Genomic DNA, 24,091 nt, shown 5'->3' with positions numbered 1-24,091 from the left:
TAAAGAGAACTTATAGCATCTATTTCCTCCCTCTAGGATTTCTCACTCTTGGAACACTTCTTCCTGGAACTCAGCCACCATGCTGTGCAGAGACCAAGCCACATGTACGGGAAGCCTGTTGATGTTCAATTGACAGTCTCAGAACAACTTCTAGCCACTATCCAGCATCAAATGCCAGGCATGTAAACCATCTTGGCTCTCCAGGACAATTGAGCCCATATACGATGCAGCCAAAGCTGACATTATTGTACTAAGTGAGAAGGCCATGCAGCTTAGCCCAGTCAACACCAAGACTAGCGAGAAATAATAAAGTTGTTGTTGTTTTAAGCCACTAAATTTTGGAGTGGTTTGTTATACAACAATAGGCAATTGAAATAGGGGTCTCTGCTGTGTGAGAGGTAATGAAGCCATTAAGAGTGGATGAGACTTAATAGGCAAATATGTGACATGAAAGAAAAGAGGCTTAGAATAGAATCCTGAGAACTGCAAAACTGCTGGACATTGGAACAGAAGACAGCAACAAAGTCTGTGCAATATGTTCATAAAGGTAGAAGGGAACAGAGGAGACTGTCCGTGACCTGTAAGCCAGTGGAAGAGGTCAGTGCTAATGAGAGATCAAATAAGATACAGCTGATAATTGCTTGTTACATTTAATGACAAGGAAGTCAAAGGTAGCCTTAGCAAAAATAGATTTGCAAACTGACAGGGAAGAAGCCAGATTATTAGAGGTAGAGCTAGGTGAAGAATGAACAGTAAATGAGTAGAGAGACAATACATGGAAAGATTTAAATTATCTTTAAATGCTGATAAGAAGAAAAAGAGTATAAACGTCACGGTAAGAGAAAATTATAGGTGAATAATATTTTACTCTTTCCAGAAAGGATCCTCAAACCACAGAACATCCATTTAGGCACTATCTATGTCCCTTGTCCAAACATACAGTAACCTCAAAAGAACATTTACTACAAAGCAGACTTTGTAATAACTAGCTAGTATCACGGACCCAAAGGAAATTATTCACTAACATATCAAAATGACCTGTTAAAAATCATGTAATGAAATCTACGGTGGAGATTTTTAACCTTAAGATCTTATAGCTCAAAAGACTATCTTTTTTAACTTTAGGCAAATTCATTCTTCTAAGATGAACAGTAAAATTTATCTTTTGAGTAGACCATTCCTTTTGGGGGGAAGAATGACTGGAGTAATATTCAAAACTGTGAAAAATGTCTACTTACTGGTATGAAAGAGAATATACAAAATTTTTTGCTTGATGGGCTTCTGAGGAAGATCATGGGTACATAAGATTGTGGGTAAAGTTAGATGATGCTCTTCCCAAATGCATATCTGTGAACTTACACACATGCAGAAGTTTCTCCCGTTTAAAGAAAAATGGCACTGAAAGAGGATACCAGAAAGGTAAGATTCTAGACTAGAGACTTGGGATCAACACTAGAATGGAATTTCCTGAGAACAGCATGTGACTTGATTCAAGAAGCAATCTGGATCCAGATACCCTACTAGGGGGGAGGGATCTTGGGGAAAGTAGTTTGAGGGTATGAAGTAAAAGATAACGTTATACTAAAGACCAGAAAGTTGTTCTTCAGGATGAAGGCAGTTTTCCTGGAGAAATCCTCACTGAAAAACATTTACCCTCCCTTGCTCCTTGAGATTCCTTGTAGTCTGAGGAAATCAGTGTGCTTGAACTTGGGAAGTTGGGTGAGTCAGGCCACTGACCCAGTTTTTTGTTTTCTACGTCCCTCCCCTATTCTGACGGCCTAATTTACTCTTCTTCCCTTGGTCACAATTTTCTTTGCCAACCCATTTTCTCCTTAAATAAGCCTTACAGGAAATTAACCAAACAGGGAATTTTCATCCTGTTCTCTTCCTTATTCCAGAACATGGAATTTTCTGTTTTCAGGAAACCATGAAGCATGGGATAAAATTCTAAGACCAGTTAACAAGACCATATAAGATTGTTTCTAAGATAATCTTATGAGGCAAAAGCACACACCAGAGCAGAATCTTTCATAATGCGTAAGTAACACTTGCTCAATTCCACCTGCTGCAGTTGAAGAAAAGTAAGCAAAGGGAACATGGACAAAGTAATTCTTTCAAACAATCAAATGTCCTTTCTGATTTCTAGCCCCCCAAATTAGGAAGTTTCCATAAGCTCAAGGAGTCTCCAAAATATGCCTCTGTGCTGGCTCAACTCCTGCCAACTACCACCCTTTCCAAGCATCCTCAATATTTTGACAATAATCGTAGGTGCTTTCAAAATTATAATACCGCATGCATCAAAAAATTATGTGCCATAATGCAATACTTGAACACTTTTCACTAAGTGCCAAAAGATTTTAGTTTTGTGTCCTAATTGTTAACATGGATCAAACACAACAGATTTAAAAAAAACACAGCTGCAGTACCAAAAATGCCATCTGGTTTACTTAGCACCATATCACCAATAATGAGTGAAAATTTTAAAATATTAACCACCTTCAAATTAAAATTTAGCCAACCACATGAAAAGAGGTTCAACATCACTAATTATTAGAGAAATGCAAATCAAAACTATAATCAGGTATCACCTCACACCAGGCAGAATGGCCATCATCAAAAAATCTACAAACAATAAATGCTGGAGAGGGTGTGGAGAAAAGGGAACCCTCCTACACTGTTGGTGGGAATGTAAACTGGTACTACCATTATGGACAACAGCATGGAGGTTCCTTAAAAAACTAAATACAGAACTACCATATGATCCAGCAATCCCACTCCTGGGCATATATCCGGAGAAAACCATAATTCAGAAAGATACATGCACCCCAATGTTCACTGCAGCACTATTTACAGTAACCAAGACATGGAAGCAACCTAAATGTCTACTGACCGAGGAGTAGATAAAGAAGATGTGGTACATATATACAATGGAATATTACTCAGTCATAAAAAAGAACAAAATAATGCCATTTGCAGCAACATGGATGGACCTAGAGATTGTCATACGGAGTGAAGTAAGTCAGACAGAGAAAGACAAATACCATAAGATAACGCTTATATGTGGAATCTTAAAAAATGGTACAAATGAACTTAATCACAAAACAGAAATAGAGTCACAGATGTAGAAAACAAACCTATGGTTACCAGGGGACAAAGGGGGAGAGGGATAAATTGGGAGACTGGTATTGACAACATGTACTACTATATATAAAATAGATAACTAATAAGGAAGGACCTACTGTATACCACAGGGAACTCTACCCAATACTCTGTAATGACCTATATGGGAAAAGAATCTAAAACAGAGTGGACGCATGTATATATATAACTGATTCACTTCGCTGTACACCTGAAACTAACATAACATTGTAAATCAACTATACTCCAATAAAAAAAATTTTTTTTTTAAAATGAAGCCAGCCAACTTCCCAATTGTAGAAGGTATATAATTAGAGCAAAATGGTTCTCACCTGGCAGGGATTTTGCCTCCCATGGGACAGCTGGCAATGTCTGAACACATTTTTGCTTGGCACAACTAGGGGGAGGGGTGCTACTGGCATCTACTGGGTAGAGACCCAGGGATGCTGCTAATATCTTCCAAGACACAGGCCAGTCTCCCATAACAAAGAATTATCAAAACATCAATGCTGCCAGATTTGAGAAATCCTGAATTAGAGTTATCATAAAGTCCAATTTCATCTTCTTTATTTATGAAGCCCCCTGTGGTTTGTGACAATAAAATCATAACATAGGCCTGTAGGAAGAAATATAGGTTCCAATCCATTACGGTTTTCAGGGAATGTAGAAGGAAATTACTATTGCTACATATAGGAAAACAATACCAGTTCATTAAGAATTTAAGGGGAAAGAGTATCCAACAGACTGGAATCTTTGTACAACTTTATCTATTAGGTAAATTTGAATCTCAGCAATGCTTTGAAATATAAATAAGCTCTCTAGTATTCTGAATTTCCAATGAACTTTCTAGAAGGTTCTAAGCATTTATTTTTCTCATGCAAATGCCATATAAGGTACTAAGGTACTTAGAAGCAAAGTGACCTTAGATTTCTATAAATGAGTCTAATATTACAATGGGTGTTTAAAGTTATGAAGAAAATTAACAAGTTTAAAGTAAAAGGCATACTAATTAAGTTAATTCAGTTAAACATTATCAGTCGGTACCCATTTCCATTAATTTTATTTTCCCCACCATTCAGACTTAAATGCTAGCTTTCAGAAGCAGCAAAAATGAAGGATACAGGAATTCTTCACATCGATTCTGTGGCAATGATCTCAAAAGGCCCAGTGGGAACAAGCAAATTTAAGGAGGTAAAGGAAGCAAACTGACTCTCTGGGAACTTTATTAGGTAAGAGGCAGACAAGCTTGAAAAATGGCCCTGTGCTGAAGAGAAGAAAAATCTTCCCTGGCAACATTTTCTTTTCCTTTCCAAACATTTTATTTAAAACGAATGCCATAATTAAAATTTTGGGAACAATGTCTGTGACCTATATGTTTTATCATATGCAGACACCTATGTTAGGAATCCAAATGATAGGCTAAGGGTTAGTCTATACTGAGCTTTAGCAAGAGTGTAACCAGATTACAAAATTTCAATTATCTTTATATTTTTGAATTTTAACAACTCTACAGTGGATGAAGTCATTGTTTTGAAATACATTAAAATCTTCATTAACAGAGGTACATTTCTTCTGGTCAAAGCCCTATTCTTTCAATGTTATATTAAAGTAAAAACACTCAAAAATGTTTAACACATTGTTCTCCTAACAGCCATTAAAGTTGTAACTTGAATTAATTTATTCAGTCATTGCTAGTAACAGATTTCTAATTTACAGAGAGAGGGTAATGATTTTTAAACTAGGATGATGAATTGACCCAAAAGTTCCTTTCCTAAGGGGAATCCTTAGAATACTATATTCTTAAGTGGCCACATGGAAAAATAGGGTTCCTTAGAGGTTTGGAATATACTAGTTATGTTAATTCTTCTTTGATTTAAAGAAGCCTTTGAGAAGTACATATTAGAAGAGTAAAACCTTTGAGAAACCTAGTTAACTGTTTCTAGTAAGTTACAAATGTTTTGTTCAGTTACCCAGTGTGGTCTGTAACACCAATTAACATACTTTGGCATTAATGTCCTGAGTAAAATTTAGGAAATAGATGTCTAGGACATGAATAGTTGTGTTGGATGTATTAGCTATCCATTGCTGTGTAACAAACTTTATTTTATCTTTTATCCTAGTTTCCATGGGTCAGGGGTCAAGGAACAGCTTAGCTGGGTTTATTGTTCAGGGTCTCATAAGGCTGAAAACAAGACTGGACTAGGGCTTGGGTCATATCTGAAGCTCAAGAGCCTCTTTCAAGCTGAAGTGGTAGTTGACATAATTCGTTTCCTTGTGGCTATCGGACTCACAGTGGCTTGCTTCTTCAGGGCAAGTAGGAGAGGGAGAATCTGTGCTGCTTCAAGTCTCTGACCTCTAGTCCCTGCTTTAAAGCATTCACCTGATTAGATCAGGCCCATCCAGAATCATCTCCCTTTTGATGAAACTAAATCAACTGATTAGGATCCTTAACTGCATCTACAAAATCACTTCACTTTTGCCACAACACATAATCTAATCAAGGAGTGAAGTCCCTTATATTAACAGGTCCCACCTACACTCAAGGGCAGGGTGATACAAACACTTGGATACCAGAAGATGGGAATCACGGGCCCATCTGGGGATCCAGTCTACGACATTGGGAAATTTTAAGAAAAGCAATAAACATAGTAGAGAGCCAAAGGAGAGGACAAAAGATCATAACAAGATCTTAGACCCACAATTAGCCTTGTTCCCAAAGGCATACCCATGGCCAGTGTTCCAATAGAAATAATTACCATGTCACAGACTGCATTCTTCAGACTGCTTCACTTAAAAGACAAAGTAGGACTTCCCTGGTGGCGCAGTGGTTGAGAATCTGCCTGCCAATGCAGGGGACACGGGTTCGAGCCCTGGTCTGGGAAGATCCCACATGCCGCGGAGCAACTGGGCCCGTGAGCCACAACTACTGAGCCTGCGCGTCTGGAGCCTGTGCTCTGCAACAAGAGAGGCCGCGATAGTGAGAGGCCCGCGCACCGCGATGAAGAGTGGCCCCCACTTGCCACAACTAGAGAAAGCCCTCGCACAGAAATGAAGACCCAACACAGCCAAAAATAAAATTAATTAATAAAAAAAAAAAAATTAAAAAAAGACAAAGTAGTTAGTTCTACTAAGACCAGTAGCAAAGGAGACCATATATCTATTCAGGTACCTATTGCTGAAAGTTTTAAGCCAGGTCTAAAATAAATGTACAAGGAAATAGCAAATATTTTCTGGCACCTTTTCAAATTTCCTAAGATATTGTCCTTCTGGCATTTTCTTCTAATAAACACTTAGGCCCGTTAAATCACAACACAAAGGAGGAAAAATATATTGTGTCAAATCTGGCTGGTAATGAAAAGAATTATCATGCTTTTCTGAAGAAACAGAAAGATAGATCAACCGGTAGATAAGCCATAATGAAAGCCCAATAGAATTTGTCAGAATTAATTTCTAGTGACTAGAATTTAGATTTCTAAGGTCATATTTTGTCAGTTTATCTTCACTGAAAGACTGTAAATTCTTTTCTGATTATAATCACTTAAATATTTTTACTATCTTGATATTAAATAAGCCTTTTTAAACATTTGCCTAAACTTTACACTATATTCAAACTTAAAAGAAAGGAAACAAGTGAAAAAGTGAGGAGATAAAATATTTTATCATTAACTTTCTTAAATAAACATTTTTAATTCAGAAACACAAACCATAGAAAATAACACAGAGTGAAGTCTGTCTCTGTTGTTGTATTAAATCATACATAATATGCTTTATAAGTGAAAGTAGGGTCTCATTCCTGTATTTACAATCATGGTTTTTAGCCTATTGATTTAAAAAATATTTTGCTTCTCTCTTCAACAGGAAGTATGAGATCACTGATAAAGCTTAAGCCCATATGTCTTGATAGAGCACTGTTCTCTGTACCAGTTATACTCTGTACTTATTGCATATTTTAAATTATTTATATTTCAGAGGAAAAAGGGTTAGCTAGGTGATTTACGTACTAGTGGTAAAATCCCAGTCCAAAAAACTAGCTATACAGAAGACAACTGAAGCTTATTTCTCAATATTTATAGCTATTTTTGAGAATTACATTATTATTCTAATTCTGCAACTAACAGTGAAAAGCAAGAAAAGTTCCTTTTGGAGAAACAGAACAACAGATCCAAGTTTCCAATCCCACTAGACTAGGACATAAATCAGGTAGAAAGATATAATTTCATACAGAGCTGATTCTCTATTAGAAAGGGGATGTGGGCTCTGGGAGGCATGCACTTAATTCTGACTTGTGCACACCACATTTTTGTCCACAGAATTGTACAAATCGCCCTGTGAAAAAGGTTAATCAAATGTGTAGCGTGAACAAAAAAAAAAAAAAAATGTGTAGTGTGACTTAGGAGAAAATGCCTGGGATGGCTGACCAATTCGATTCATAGCTGCTGGTGGAGATCCATAACGTCTCAATTCTTAATTATCTAGTCTTTTCTGCATTAAAAAAAATGGCCAATAAAATGTCAGCCAAGAAACACACTGTTCATTCCTTTCACGTTTATTTTAAACCTATTGCACTTAGGCTAGAGTTAAATCAATTTTCCATGAATATCTACCCCGGTAGATTGCACCTCAAGCCAGTTCAGCTCCCCAGAGAATTTTTAAAAAAGCGATTTATCAAGTAACAAGTATCACCTCAGGAAAAAGAAACAGGGTTTTTAATTGCTTTGTGGTTCCATAATTGAAGGCAGGCACCTTCTTGAGGCACTTGCTGCCAGGAGGAGTGAGACTCCAGTTGGCCCTGCCTAATTAATCCTGTGATACAAACCTTCTGGCTTCAATTTTCACATTTCTGTCTCTTTTTAGAGGTGATAATAAAACTAAAAATTTATGTTGGTTACTGTATGACTATAACTGTGCCAGCGGAACACAAATAAAACCATATGGGCTAAGGAGACCTTGTCTCCCCATTTTTGGTTTCTCCATGGTGTGAGGCACAGGGGCAAGCTCTGTGCTAACAAGACAAGGTAGGGGAAATTCAGGAGCTGGGCAGAAGGGCAGGTCAACTCCTTCTTGTGAGTTTGCTCTGTTAGGATGACTCATTGAAGCATATGCCTTTTTTATTGACAAAAAAAAATTTTTCTCAAAATAGAATTGTATGCTCTGAAAGCTCAACGGCTCAGTGACTACAAATCACAAAACTTCACAAAGCTTTTAATGAAAGACAAATTGGACAGCTTAGCCTTTAAAAAAGCTGTCAGGGCAACAAGCACACGGTCTTTTATCTTAATAGCTTACATATTAAAACTGGTATAAAACAGTGTCTGTGGGAACAGCAATGTCCTCAGTTGAGCTGTGATGCGTAATGCATCCCTCATCACAAATTGGCTCCATTTTTGACACAGGTCAAAATTATTTTGCTTTCATGGAGAACTTGATTTGTAATGTGACATTAGTGTTAAATGTCCTGTGGAATGATACTTATAGAAAGAGGAGGGGGTCATTAAAGATGCCCCGTCAATAATACATAGTTAGTCCCAGGACAGAATCTGTAAACACAAAAGCATACGGATTTGTCCTTACATTAATTGTGAGACACGCCATGTGTGTAATTTAAAACATAATACGAAAATACTAAAGCCATTCTATTATTGACATTTTGAGTGATTTTTTCCTACATACTATTTATTCTTCCATCTTGAAATACTAACAACATGGTTATTTTCAAAGAGTGGAGTAAAAACCCGGAAAGTACATTGTATCATGCTGTTCATATATACGTCATACTTCTTTTTTAAAGGGAGAGAGAAATTTCCAAAAGTTATGGAACTTCAATTATGTTTGTATGCTTAAGATGTTCACAGGTTATATCATTGTCTTTAACTGTATTCCTTTTAAATCTATGTTTATATACTTTGAATAGAATTTCCACTCTTTCTGCTGAATTTTTAAAAATATGGGAGCCATCTGGTGGTCAACAATTATATTTTTTTCTTAAAAATAAAAACAATTTTGTGTCTTGCAAAATAAAGTGTCATTCTATTTTCAAATTTAGTAAGCTTTTTTTTTAGTAGAAGCGTTTTAACAAAGGCACTAATTCTTCTCTCCCACACACCTAGTTAAATGGATTCTGAACGTGAAACTAATTTTTCAAATACTCCCTTTTCACTGGACATGCCATCTATTTTTTATAAATATCATATGATTATTATTTCCATATATTTCATGCATTTACACATAAGTGCTTTAAATTATGCAAGGGGCTGAGGAAAATACAAATATATTGTTAAAAGCTTTATAATATTTGGGTTTTCATACTTTTTAAAATAACACAAGTGATTGTTACAGAATATTCTTCATAAAGGACTACTTAGGGACATAGGTTCAGGATTCCATAAATATGTACAGATGTGGAATAGAATTTTAAAAGGAAAGATTAAAATATAAAAACTATAAAGGTTCAAATTCTAGCTAGTGATATGGAAAACATCAAAACAGAGCTGACGTTAATAGCATTTGTTGAAATTCTACATGCCTTGTCCATACCGATTTAAGATAATCTGTTCATCTTTGAAAGTGGTATACTGAATATATATACAAGTATATACACACATACTGTATAAATATATATGTACACACATATATTATAAAATGAGGCCTGATGTGAACATGTTAATACATAATTCCACTCTGATCTCTAACTTATGACTAACTAGGGTTCTTTTTGTTATCATTAGACTTGGTTAGCTCTTTTGTTACTATTAACAGGCATTGAGTATTTACTATATGGCAAATTCTTGACTAAAAGCTTTTATAAATGATCTCATTGAATCCATGTAAAACACTACCTCATAGGTACTATATTCTCCCACTTAATGAGACATATGAGGCTCAGAGAAGTAATTTCAGTAAGAGTGAGTGGCTTTGACTTAACCTCAATTCTAATTCAAAATACTTATTTTTATCTATCATTCAAAACCAAAATGACAGCTAGACACCCTAATTACTTGCAGTTTTACCGTTTTCAATAACATAACTACGTCCTCAATCAGCTTTAACTAGTAGGAAAGGCACCTACCCTTAATCTAAATCTGTTCCTTATCTACCAAGTAACGTGGAAAGTAACTTGGTACCAAGGAATTAAAGAACGCCTGTGTAATGGCCACCTATTGTTTTAGTCCATCAGGCACTCTTTCTTCTTCCTGGTCTAGAATAAACTCCTCCCCTTTCATTCAGGCTCAGCTCTCTCTCTGCTCCATCTTAGGGAGTTTAGGGGAGGGTGCCAATCCTACAACTCTGGGAACTGGACGTGTAACCCAGGCCTGGCCACAGTGACACATTCAGGAGAGAGCAGGGGACCCAGCCAGGACAAGCAGAGACATTCCCTGGGATATTTTTACCTTTGGATTGGGAATAAGGATGGTGAGAACTCCTTCCTCTTTCAAATCCCGAAATTGAGACGACATAGGCACAAAGCTATATATACTCACCCTTGCACCCCTTGCCAACCCCCTCCACACACACACACACACACACACACACACACGCTTCTGTACTTGAAGGCATAGAAGAGAATGAGGTAAACACACATGGAAATACAAAGAAAAGTAGAAAGCCTAGAGTAGATACAGCCTGCTTATCTATCCCTAAGATCCCCAAAGCAGTGTCATTCTTACAGGAGTTCCTTTAGTGTCTGAGCTACCTCAGAATCCTTCCAAGAAACCTGTACTGGTTGTTGAGTTTAGTTTTTGCTGCTGCTGTTTTGGCTTGAGCTAGTGTGAGTTGGGTTTTTGTCGCTTGAACACAAGAAGCCATTAGAATTGTACAACAATGACAAAATATTAAGTTCCCTATGGGAAAAAAACAGGGATAACCACTGTTTAGCCAATAGTGTCTCCTGAGTGTGTTTTAAAATAAACAATTTCCCTAGGAAAAGAGCCAATGTGCCTGCATATGGCAGGGAAGTGTGACACACAGCACCAGACTGGTTGCAGCAAACACAGGAATGAGCCAATTTCCAAAAGCTCAACAGTTTTAATCCCCACCAGCATGCAATTTTCGTTTTTATCTCACCCATATATATGCAAAACCGGACTCAAGATGTGCCAACCTAAGGAAGCACACAAACACATACACACCTTCCTGATTTCAACATGATGACATGCAGGCCCAGGAAGTAATTCCTCTTTGAACTCCATCTTCTTAGTCTACTGATAAATGGCAGACATATTGGAAAAAAATACTGTAAATTTGGAGGAAGTCAGAACTTAGCTATTGTGACTAGAGACACAGAATGAAGTAAGCCAAATAACATATGCTTTCAAGTTGTCCCAGCTTTGCACTTACCAGTTATGTAAATTGGTTAGTCTCCCTGAATGCCCATTTCCTTTTCAATACAAGATGGGAATACCACAGTCAATTTCAAGAATGGAGATAATCTCTGAAAAGAACCTAAAATAGATGCTCAATATATGGCAGGTGTTGCTGTGGTTATAGCTTTTCATTACTATTAGTATTATTAAGTCTGTATATACTTTTGTTAACTAAAGCACTGGAAAAAAGAAAAAAGCTTAATTCCTTATTTACTAATTTTGCTTTTTCTGAATATTCACAATAAGCTTCTTCTAAAGGCACTAGTAATCAAAACTAATAGCTGAAAAATGTAATGCTGAAGTATAACAGTATTGTCAATTGCAAACATTAAATATTCTATTGCGATTTATTTTTTAGTGAATCTTATTGTTTAGGCTTATCGTGTTTTTCCAAATACTCCACTTACGTGCCTTTTGTTGTCTAAAATATGGTGGGAGAAATGTTAGTCTCACAACCCAGCCCCATGACACTCATTCATAAGATATACAGTGTATTATATAATCTCTACTCAATCATTGTTAGGTATATATTTGGACAAAATTATTAAATGAAAATATATAATCTGAGAAGGATTTATTTTAAACAGAGTGAAGCCAAGTTTGCAAGTGACGCCCATTATATATGATAAAATAGCTCAGTGGTTCCCAAATCTTTTTGTTCATTGCAATTACTGGGAAACTTGAAAAAGTACTGAGTTTCACTCCCCATCCACCTGCTAGATTTATCATTTAATTGTCTGGGGTGTGGCCTTAGCTTTGAAACAGTTAAAAGACCACATGGTGATTGTATAATACGCAGCAAGTTTAGGAAACACTGGATTAGCTTCCCTACTACTCTCATCATTGCTTAAGTAGTTTCTGTTTCATTTATTTTTCTCTAGGTCCGAGCATTCATTAGAGAAACTTGCATTGAAAAAAAAAATCATTTATTTAAATTAATGTTTCATTCTCCAATAGTCAAAATACTCTGGTAGGGACTAAAGGGTAAGAAAAAAAGTACAAGAGGGCTTCCCTGGTGGCACAGTGGTTAAGAATCCGCCTGCCAATGCATGGGACACGACGTCGACGTCGAGCCCTGGTCCGGGAAGATCCCACATGCCGCAGAGCAACTAAGCCCGTGCGCACAACAACTGAGCCTGTGCTCTACAGCCTGCATGCCACAACTACTGAGCCTGCGTGCCACAACTACTGAGCCTGCACTCTAGCGCCCGCGAGCCACAGCTACTGAAGCCTGTGCGCCTAGAGCCCGTGCTCCACAACGAGAAGCCACCGCAATGAGAAGCCCGCTCGCCACAACTAGAGAAAGCCGGCACGCAGCAACAAAGACCCAACACAGCCAAAAATAAACAAATAAATAAAAACTTGTTTAAAAAAAAAAAGTACAAGACACAAATTCTGCCATAAAATGTTTACAATACAGTTCACATAATAGAACAAAGACACATACAAATATTAAAAGTCTAAATGTCTCTTCAGGAATGATAATCATGAAAGGAATCAATCCCTTAAAGACAGTGAAAATATTTTTTTAAAGGCAAGTGACTCCAGCCATCATAGAGGAATTCCCAGACAATTTTCCTTATACACACCAAAACTGTCTTTGGCAAATGTTATTAAAACTGAGACTGATATCTAGAAACTGCTTTGACTGATGTTCACCCATCTTGGAGGTGACCAGACAGCTACATACATGCAGCCTTTGATTCCTAACAATACTCTCTCGATTCTTTCAATCTGCTAGCCGGTCCCGCGTATGGACACATCAAATGCTTATGCTGAGACTCTGGTGGCCAAGAGGCATTATGATTCCATAGTATCCATATTCTTCATTATCACACAAAGAATGGAGGGAAAAGTCCACATGTACGCGCAGATTTCTTTACTGCTTTCTAAAAATCCCATCTACCACCACAGCTTAGCATTACTAGAAGATTTCCAAGTTTTATGTCCTGAGAATGCCATCTCTCCATCAGGCCTATGATGAGGATTAAAGGTGATAATGTAAAGAGAGAGCACTTAGCACTGCGCCTGAGACATAATAGCCACTCAATAAATGTTTGTTTTCAAAACAAAGATAATGTCCAATTCCGCTAATAATTGTGTTAATTTAAAAAGTGTTCATAAAGTATTCCTTGAAGTCATTTATAAGAGAAACACTATCTCATTTCAATGAAATTAATGCCAACTACTCCCAAATTTACTGATTTTCTTTTTGAACGTGGGATGGGTTTCCCTTCACTGGAGTTCACTCTTTCAAAAATGAGTACGTGTAGACTCCTGGCCTGAGGATATCCAAACCTATTCTTGCCAAAACAGGTTGTGAAATGGATGCATAAATAATTGGAGGTAGAATAACTGTTTACTTTTCTGCCCTTTATTAGGCCTTCACTCTTTTCCCAGCCAAGATGGAGGAAACCAGAGTCACAGAACATCTGAACTCTGTCCAAACTTCAGTTGTATTTTAAAATTTCAGGTTAGGATGAATAATATATTAACGCTATACAACTTTATTGTGTTCACTTTAAAATTTATATTAAGTAGATTGCTACATTATGGTAATGTACTAAATTACCTAAAGCAAAGTAATACAATGATTAACTGACTATAAACATTGGTTTTATGGTCAGATTATAAAGTATTACAATGATTAACATTATGCATTTTCATAACACTAGAAAACTGCAGGATGAAGTATCCGTGGATTGCCTCAGTGCCATTAGGAATAATAAAACAGTGGTATAACTCAGTCTCAAGTTACATCTTGAGAGTAAACTTGGTTTTAAATCTCCTCTTTAAGTGGCTGAGAAATTCATTAATTTAAAATGCCCAAGGCTTGCCAAACACAAGGTAGAGAATGCAAGTATTCATGCAAATGTATGATATTAAGGAAAATAGGGATTAACGAACAGTTTTTTAAAGACTTTTTCTCTATTACTTTGCTATAGAACAACCAGAACACATCAATTTTATTATGTGTTCTTTCAATGATAAAATAAAATTGATATACTCAAGATTTATCTCACCTTCTTTCAAAAATAGATTTGAATTGGGTTACAACCTTAAAAAATACACTCTCAGATTTAGAGAAGCCTAGTTCATCAGTTCTACCACATAATGTAACAAACTGATTCTTTGTGGAGAACAGACAATGCAGAGAAATAAAGACCTGCAGGAGAAGTTATGGATTTTATTGTTATTTGAAGGTAAAGGGTTGGAATGCAGGTAGGCACCAGCATAAAAGATTTGCGCATCGGGACAGCAGTCTATAGAAAAATCATAGTGATGGACTAATACTGGAGAATGCTGCAGCAGAACTGTCTGGGCTTGAGTTTTATGTTGCCACAAAACTGCTAGATAATCTTGGGCAAATTACCTTAATTTCATTATCTGTAAAATGGGCATACCTCTCAGTTGTTGAATGAATTAAATATAAAGTATAAAGTGACTGGCACCTAACAGACAATAAATCAGTTATTTTTATTAACATTATTATTAAAATTATTACCAGCTGATTATGACCTGTTGATTATTATTAGATTCTAGTGAATAGTTTCAACAGGAAAAAGAGTAAAGCAAAACTGGAAAGGCCAGTTTAGGAATACTTGGCTTGATGAAACTGATATTGAGCTTGGGAAATTGTATTAAGCCCTAAAATACATATGCTGATCATTTTATATTACACAATGCTATTTGCCTACTCCTGGGAGAGGAAGTACAAGAGTTTGAGTCTTTTCTGAAACTGAACTTCTACTACAGATACAGCTTCTTCAGTGGTTAATCGCAATGCAATTACACGTTTTTGTACACTTTTCCCTACAATACGAGCAGTTTTCAAACAGGGGGTCATATTTTCTATGATCCTGGCTCCCAAAACAGTTATAGGCTTTTAATAGATGCTTAATAAAGATGGGTTGAACTAACAAGAAATTTAATGAATGCCTAAGGAAAAATAGAAAACTTTCAAATTGATGAAACTCATTGATGGTGTATATTTAACTAATGTTTTAACATCCACTGGCATCCATATATCTATTAAGCTGCTTGTTTGAAAACCTCTCTCCTGCTTTATCCATTATCTAACATATTAAAAGCACATATTAACTGAGCAGGTCTATCACAGTTTTTCCATGCTGTGTTTCTCAGAATGCAGAACACAGGCGTAAACTGAGTAATATTAGACTTTTCAACAAGGCCACTAATAACATAATGTTGTAGAAAATAATAAAAGTCAAACTCACTGGTTCTTATTGCCTGCAAGAATGTCAATGTAATGCTCCTGGGTTGGGTGGGTTGTGTGACAGGCAAAATGACACAAAGCCATTCTGTATCCATACAAAGAGGAATTTAATATTCCATGATAATAATGGACCTATATGGGCAAAGAGTTCAGTGTTTTTCTTTCTTTTTAAAAAAATTTTTTTTAGTTCCATGCCTCTCTATATGGTATCCAAATCCTTCTTGAACTTAATTTTGTTCCATTTTTCTTATCCTTAAAAAATACGGAGAACAGGGCTTCCTTGGTGGCGCAGTGGTTAAGAATCCACCTGCCAATGCAGGGGACACGGGTTCGAGCCCTGGTCCGGGAAGATCCCACATGCCGCGGAACAACAAAGCCCGTGCGCCACAACTACTGAGCCTGCGCTCTAGAGCCCGCGAGCCACAACTACTGAAGCCCGTGTGCCACAACTACTGAAGCCCACGTGCCTAGAGCCTGTGCTCTGCAACAAGAGAAGCCACCACAATGAGAAGCCTGCGCCCCACAACGAATAGTAGCCCCCGCTCACTGCAACTAGAGAGAGCCCACGTGCAGCGGCGATAACCCAATGCAGCCAAAAAAATTAAATAAATGAATAAATTAATTAAAAAAAAATACGGAGAACAAATTTTTGATATCATTATCAATATATAAACTATTCCTAAAACAAAACTGTGGTTTCTTGCCTATTTTTCTTCATTGGTCTGCATGAGATAAGTACAGAAATTTTAATCGCCCACACACTTTCAATGAGTAATGTATATCGGTTTTGTGACCCTCTTTCTTCTCTCTCTGTTATGTTTGCTCTGATCATATTTATGGAAATTCAATTTTGTGTCTTGTTGAATCTAATAAAAAACTGAGGCTTGAATTGTGTATGTACTGTTTTAAGTTTATTTTCTAAGTAATTCATCTTTATTGCATTTCATAGAAGTGTCGTTCTGTGATAGATTGGGAAAAAGAAACTAGTCCTCTACCACAGATAGTTTGAGAAGCACTGTCCTAGAATATTATGGCCTTTTCCCCTACACAATTTAAAAAGAAAGAAAAAAAAAAAAGAACAAAAATAAGTACTTTTAACTTGTTAAATAATTTGTAGTACTTTTTTGTTTAATCTTCTCCAGGTGCTGCATTCCATTTTTTATTTATGTGGATGCGCTTTAACAAACCACAGAGTTGTCAAAATTGAGTTTAACAACAACAAAAATCTGATCATATTACTTCCTTCCTTAAAATGCTTCAGTGGCTTCTCCTTAACAAATATCTTTAATGCTTCTGAAGGCTTAAAAGATGCTCCAAGATCTGCTTCTGATTACTTTTTAGCTTCATCTGCTCTCCAGCCCCCATTCTCTTCCCCTCCCCTGCAGACCAAAGACATAGGCTCTCGTCGTCAGGCCTTTGAATGTAAGTTTACCCTCTCTCTGTAACCCTTCTCTCTCTCAAGATACCCCCCACCCCACCACACACACACACACACACACACACACACACACACACATACACACGTGCATAGGTGCATACGCCTATGCACACTCGCCGATATTGTTCATACTTACTGTTTCTTCAGATGTCAGACTACAGGGAACTTTCTCCTGAGTCCTTGGCCTCTTACTGATACTGTTAGGTCTTTCCATTTTCCTTCCATAAAATTTACTACATATGTAAAATGTATTTAATAGCTATATTTTTCATTGGATCATGGCTCTGTAAGGGCAGGGAACTGATTTCTGTCTAGGCTTTTGCATTCCCAGAACCTAGCTCAGTATCTGACACATTGTGTGTTCTCAATATTTATTAAATGAATAATGCATAAAAATGATACAAGAGCTGATGATTTTAAATTACATATTCTCATAAATTCTTCGTTTGCTTCATATCTTTCTGCAATAACCCCCATAGCATTTCGAAGACACTATAATGTTAACTTATAGAAAGAATGCTATAATCTTTGTCTTTTTAAAAATCTTACTATTATATAGGGACTTCCCTGGTGGTCCAGTGGTTAGGACTTCGCCTTCCAATGCAGGGGGCGCAGGTTCAATCCCTGGTCAGGGAGCTAAGGTCCCACATGCCTCACGGCCAAAAAACCAAAACATAAAAACAGAAACAATACTGTAACAAATTCAGTAAAGACTTTAAAAATGTCCACATCAAAAAAAAAAAATCTTAAAAAAATATATATATAAATATCTTACTGTTATGTAGATCTTCCCTCTACAGTATTTGCTGTACAAAGAAATTTGTTGTCAAAAAATTCAGCTTGTCATCTGGCAGTTTATTTTTCCAACTTGTCAAGGGTATTTAAAGCTATAATCCTTTCCTTACTGTGATACAAAAACTTACTAAGGCAAACATTAACCTAGGAATAGGGGTGGGATAAAATCTCAGGAATTCAGTGTAGTTGATCTTGATTTGAAATTAGATTCTTTATAACTCCATTACTTCTGATTAATTTACACTAACTTCATCTGTAGCTCAATCTTCAATGTTCGCTTTTTCGTGCTTTGGTCTTTTAAAATAACCTATTTTCTTTACTTATGAATTAATTATTAATTTAAAAAGATTTGCTTCTTGTCCACCTACCAGGAGCCAGACACCATGATAAGGACTTTTACAAAGACTTCATAGTCACTGACGCCTCTGAGACTGTTGTTATTTCTGAGAAATTGAATCCTAGAAAAATAAAGTGATCTGTATGAAATCAAGTAGCTAAACTCTCAGAGAGTCAAAATCCATACCCAAGCTGACTGACTCCACACCTAGTACTATTTCAAATACTCTTCTGACCGTCATCACTGATATTTTCTAAAAATGTATATGGTTTCTGCAGCAGCTCTTAAGATTATAAAAATCTAAAATAATTGCCCTTGAAAGATGCAACCTAAAACACTTTCAGTACATTCGCTGAGCCAGTTGGAAACCATATAAAAGCAAAACATAAAGGAAAATGGTTGGCACACAGGGTGATTTTTGGTTCACAATAAGAAATAATGAGTAACCGAGTCCCATGTCATCATGGCTGGCTTGATGGCAAAGGGGCAATCATTCACCCTGTTCATAAGCCACTTGAGTTGGCTTGATGGCAACGGCAATGGGCGAAAGCATGTCTGTACAATTAAAATTCAAATTTATGGGCTTCCCTGGTGGCGCAGTGGTTGAGAATCTTCCTGCCAATGCAGGGGACACGGGTTCGAGCCCTGGTCTGGGAAGATCCCACATGCCGCGGAGCAACTAGGCCCGTGAGCCACAACTACTGAGCCTGCACGTCTGGAGCTTGTGCTCCGCAACAAGAGAGGCCGCGATAGTGAGAGGCCCCGCGCACCGCGATGAAGAGTGGCCCCCGCTTGCCGCAACTAGAGAAAGCCCTTGCACAGAAACGAAGACCCAACACAGACAAAAATAAAATAAATAAATAAATAAATAATAAAAATAAAGGAATTCCTTTAAAAAAAAAAGTCCAAATTTATTTGAATAATTTTCAAAGCAGGAAAATCTAGAAATCTGAGTATTCCTCCCAAGTATAAGAGCATATCAGATATGAAACAAAGATGGATTAACTTGGTTTATGTTCCTTTCCTAACTGAGAATAATTGGCTTTATACCAGATTCATTAACTCTATTCACTGTTCTACTCAAGAATAAAGGCAGAGAAAGACACCTGTAGGGAATGTGCTTTCCTGTGAAATGCATTTCCAAAGACTCAGTCTTCTCCACAGATCATCACATTACTCACATTCCATGATCAAAGAATGTTGGTTGAGTTGCTTAGAACTTACTGCAAATGTGACCAAGCTAACTATCCAATCACTCAGCCATAGAGTGAGTTTTCTCTTACACACCACATAATGTGGCCAGCTGTGTCACCAAAGTTTGCTATTGATCACAAGTGGGATCAGATATGAGTCTAATTGGCCGCAAACATAAGTTAAAATATATGACCTTCGGTTATGTGCCATTACACATGAAAGCAAATCTGATAACACATCTATAGAAACCCTAATAATTTAAGTCATCAGTTATGAGATAGTCTTTTAAACATGTACCTGTTGATTTCCTTATATATGTTTATATAAATAAATCACATTAGCCTTCATACCAAATGAAAACAATAATTTTAAAACAAAACACCCTTCAAACTAGCAAGTAGATGCTTAGTTTGGAATATGAGTTTTTTTGCTCTCACTGTATAGGTTTGCCTCCCTAAGAATAAAGAATCCTCTTATAAGAAAACCCCATGTATAAACAGGCAACCAGAAATTTAAACCGAGCCATGCTGTAATAAGGAAGACTGGCTGCTAGAAAATGTACAAATGTCCTTCAGAATAGCATTCACTTGAAATGGGTTTTGATTGTTGCTTTGATCATAGGGTTAGAAGCAATGAAGGAGGAGATCTTATCCACTACATAAGCTGAGGGTGGAAACCTGTATTAAGCAATCTGAGAAGCCTGAGTACAGAATATTAAGTCTCTAGAAATGCCTTACACATACAACTGAAATGGCAGAAAACAGAAATCTTCGGCCTTGCATAAATATATTTCCACTTTTCAATTTATAAGAGAAATTACTGTAGGGAAGGATATTTCATGGGGATTGATGACCACGTGAAGGTAATGATTCCTGTCCTTCGGTTAGGCCATCAACTCCCTTCAGAGATGAAACCTAATCAATCTGTCATTATTGAGCTGATGTTTATAGGTACTTTAAAACAAAAACAAAAAAAACTGTCTCAGGCTTCCCTGGTGGCGCAGTGGTTAAGAACCCGCCTGCCAATGAAAGGGACGTGGGTTCGAGCCCTGGCCTGGGAAGATCCCACATGCCGCGGAGCAACTAAGCCCGTGCGCCACAACTACTGAGCCTGAGCTCTAGAGCTCGCAAGCCACAACTACTGAGCCCACGTGCCACAACTACTGAAGCCTGCATGCCTAGAGCCCGTGCTCCACAACAAGAGAAGCCACGACAATGAGAAGCCTGCGCACCGCAACGAAGAGTAGCCCCTGCTCACCACAACTAAAGAAAGCCCGTGCGCAGCAATGAAGACCCAACACAGCCAAAAATAAATAAATTAATTAATTAATTAATTAAAAAAAGAAAAAAAAAACTGTCTCATTTCATGCCAATAACTCCTGAAGATAAAGGAACACAGCCCTCTTTAGCAGGACCATCCTGATTGACTTGTCCCAAAAATCTGCAGAGAAATGTAACAGTCTGACTATAAAGCTAAAATATTTGCCTATAGCCACATTCACAGTACATTCAATGAACATTATTTTGGGAGACAATTAAGAGCAGGCACTGTCATAGGGGCTGGAAATACAACTGTGACTAGGGCATAGAGAGTTCTACCCTCAAGGGATTTTTAGCCCATTGGGTAAGAAAGTCAAGTGATAAAGGAATTTCAAAAGACTGCAAACTCTACTACAGCTGGTGTCTGGTGGTGGAAGCATATAATGCAGTTCTCCATGAAAGGTGACTGGAAAAGTTTATCCATAAGAAATGACCCTGAAATAGCAAATAATCGGGCTAAAATGTGGATCTCCCAAGCAGAGGTTATAAGACAAGCAAATGCCTGGAGACGATTAAATAAAAAACAGCACACTCAAGCCACTGTAAGTTGTCACTGTTTGGCCCAATAATTCAGGGCCTGGGTGATGAGAGATGAGGCTAGAGAACTAAGGGGAGACAAAAGCTTAATGGTCCCTCCTGAACCACATTAGTAGGGCTTACCCTGAACGAAATGGCAAAGTCATTTGAGTTTAGAGTGAAGAGTGGACGTGGTCAGGTTAACTCTGGCCAGAGGGAAGGGTGGATCAGGGTGGAACTCAGCCTCAGCACTGCTGGCTGGAAAACAAGTTTTGCAATGCAGTCAAGAGATGACAGTAGCAGGAGAGAAAGAGAGACAATGATATTATCAAAAAATAATGATGTAGGAGGTGACATTCCCTAAGAGAAGGTGAAAAGGAAAAATTCAAAGGGGTAGATAAGACTTTCCCTTTGGGACCAGTGAAGTTTTAGGGGACATCCAAGTAGAAATGTCTGTTAGACATGTGGATGCAAAGGTCTCATCCTGAGGAGCAAAAGCTGGGATAGAAATAAAGACTTAGTAAGTATCTGAACACACATGCTGATTAAAGCATTCAAAGGGGATCAGATAGCCTAAGGGGCACAGTGAGAAGAGAAGAGACCAGAAGAGAGATGAACTGAGAAGTCAGCTAAGTATTTGAAACCATATGAGTGATGAGAAGTGACAGAAGGTACACGAAGGCACAATGATGCAGATGCGATGAGAAAACATTAAAGAGTGTGTTGTCATAAAGGCTCTAGCGGAATTTGCGTATTTTTATTCTTGGCATCCATTCCCTCTTTTTATGGGAAACCTATCTTAACTTTGATTTGGGTAAACTCTTCATTCCATTCTCAGCCATGTTCTTCAGATGAAATAGACATCACCCCTAGGATCCAGGAGTTGCATACGTGAAATAAGCAAAACCAGTCAGCTTATTCCCTTCCTGTCTACAATGATTGGTTCAAGGAGAGGGCAGGGCACAAACCTCAAATCAAGTCAATCCAAGTCAATATGATTCAATGATAGCATTCTGAGTTACTTGGGAAATAGCTTCTTCTGTTGAATGGGTGTTGTGATTCTGTGAGGTTGAATCATATAACTTTTCTCCATAGAGTCTGAGAAGGGAGGCAACCCAAAGGTAGGCAAGGAAGATGGATCCTACTAACATCACAGGAGCTCTTAACCAGAGGTAGGTTATAGTTTGAAGTCCATTTTTTCCATCTTCCTACCAAGAGTCTCTGTCCCAAACAGTCCCGTGTTTCCTAACTTTCCTATACTCAAGTCTATCCCAAACAGTCCCGTGTTTCCTAACTTTCCTATACTCAAGTCTATCCCAAACAGTCCCGTGTTTCCTAACTTTCTTATACTCAATCTACCTCGAAACTGCTGCCATATTAACTTTATTTTTGTTATTTTAAGCACTTTCTCCTGACTATAAAAGAAATTCAAAACCATGGGAAAATTGAATATTGGAGGAAATTACAATGAAGAGCATAAAAATTTGCACTAATCTCACTACTCAAGGATACCGTTTAATTTAGGGATTGTATATGATATAATGAAAGAAAAACTTCTATCAAAAAAAGAGAAACAGACCATAAGGAAACGTGTTAAAGTATCAACTTAGGCTACTTTGAATGTCAAGAATAAAGATGAATTTCTTTTTCTCCCTATGAGAGTTAGCATGGCATCTCTACCTATTATCTTAACATGAAGGAATTTCAGAGATGTTTTTCCTTCTTCCCAATTTACCAGAGATTCAGCTCTCCCTACCATGGGCTGGAAGGATCCAGAAGTGAGACAGTCAGCATCTATAATTCTCCCTTTCTCCCTGAAGGGGTAAAAATTCTGTGGTTGAAGTTACGAAGACTTCAGAAGAGGTTAGTGTCATAAAAATAAAACAAGTACACTATATATAAAGTAAATATGCAACTGAACAATTCCATGCCATTATCAGGCGTGTGGGATGTGGAAATATGCGACAAAGGTTAGGTATAATTCCAGACCACGTGTTTTAAAATGTTGTTTTAAACTAGTAAGCATGTATATATTTGACCACGTGTTTTAAAATGTTGTTTTAAACTAGTAAGTGTGTATATATTTGTTGACGCTTGAATGGTAACATACAGAACTACCCATGTAATCTTGACAAAATTATCCTGGGACAGGAGTCTGCATCTCTGGGTTTAACCAGGAATTTAGCACCAACCAACATGGGCAAGTAATTTTGTCCACTTTTGTAAAGTCACAAGTTTATTTTTCCTGTTGTCAAAATCAGGCAAGAATTTTTTTACAAAGCTTAAAATGAGCTCATTCTGTTTCAGGTGCTCAATATTTCCAGTAAGGGGGGATTTGTTTTCTTTTTTTTTTTTTTTTTTTTTAACAAATCATGTTCTATAAAAATAATTTAAAAATTCATACAAAATTACATTAAAAAAAAAAAAGCCCCAGTCTCTTTTCGAGTAAGAAGTTGAACTGCTAAGCAGTGGCATCTTAATTTACATACAACTCTCCATGTAGTTGTCTGGAACTTAATAATGAAATAACATTTGAGCAATAAATAATATATCAAATGCTTTCTCTTCTGATGGGCCACACCTTAATATAGATTCAATGTGTGCTACCCCTGAAAGTCCAAGTGAGATTTAAGATGACTCCTAGATATTTTAATTCCATGATATAAATTAACGGCCTCAGCAAATATTCTAATGTTACGTTTCTCCTTACAAGAGTTCTTTCAGCAGTTGATGAGTCCTAACCAGAGCTGTTATTAA

The 24,091-nt window shown here is 37.2% G+C and overlaps 2 long non-coding RNA genes across 3 annotated transcripts in view; one reads left to right on the top strand and one right to left on the bottom strand.

Moving 5' to 3' along the window:
- LOC309665935 overlaps nt 1-1,374 on the top strand; it is a 358,088-nt gene extending 356,714 nt beyond the window's left edge. Inside the window, exon 5 of the long non-coding RNA XR_014266788.1 lies at nt 37-1,374. This is a non-coding gene — a long non-coding RNA (uncharacterized lncRNA). The remainder of the gene's footprint in view (nt 1-36) is intronic.
- Nucleotides 1-22,604, bottom strand: part of LOC309665932 — a 53,525-nt gene extending 30,921 nt beyond the window's left edge. For both annotated transcript variants that reach the window (XR_014266783.1, XR_014266784.1), the window contains exon 1: nt 17,949-22,604. This is a non-coding gene — a long non-coding RNA (uncharacterized lncRNA). The remainder of the gene's footprint in view (nt 1-17,948) is intronic.
- Nucleotides 22,605-24,091: the final 1,487 nt, after the last annotated feature.

This window comes from Balaenoptera physalus (assembly GCF_965194825.1).
Source record: "Balaenoptera physalus genome assembly, chromosome: 8".
NCBI lineage: Eukaryota > Metazoa > Chordata > Mammalia > Artiodactyla > Balaenopteridae > Balaenoptera > Balaenoptera physalus.
This window is presented reverse-complemented; position numbering and strand designations above follow the sequence as displayed.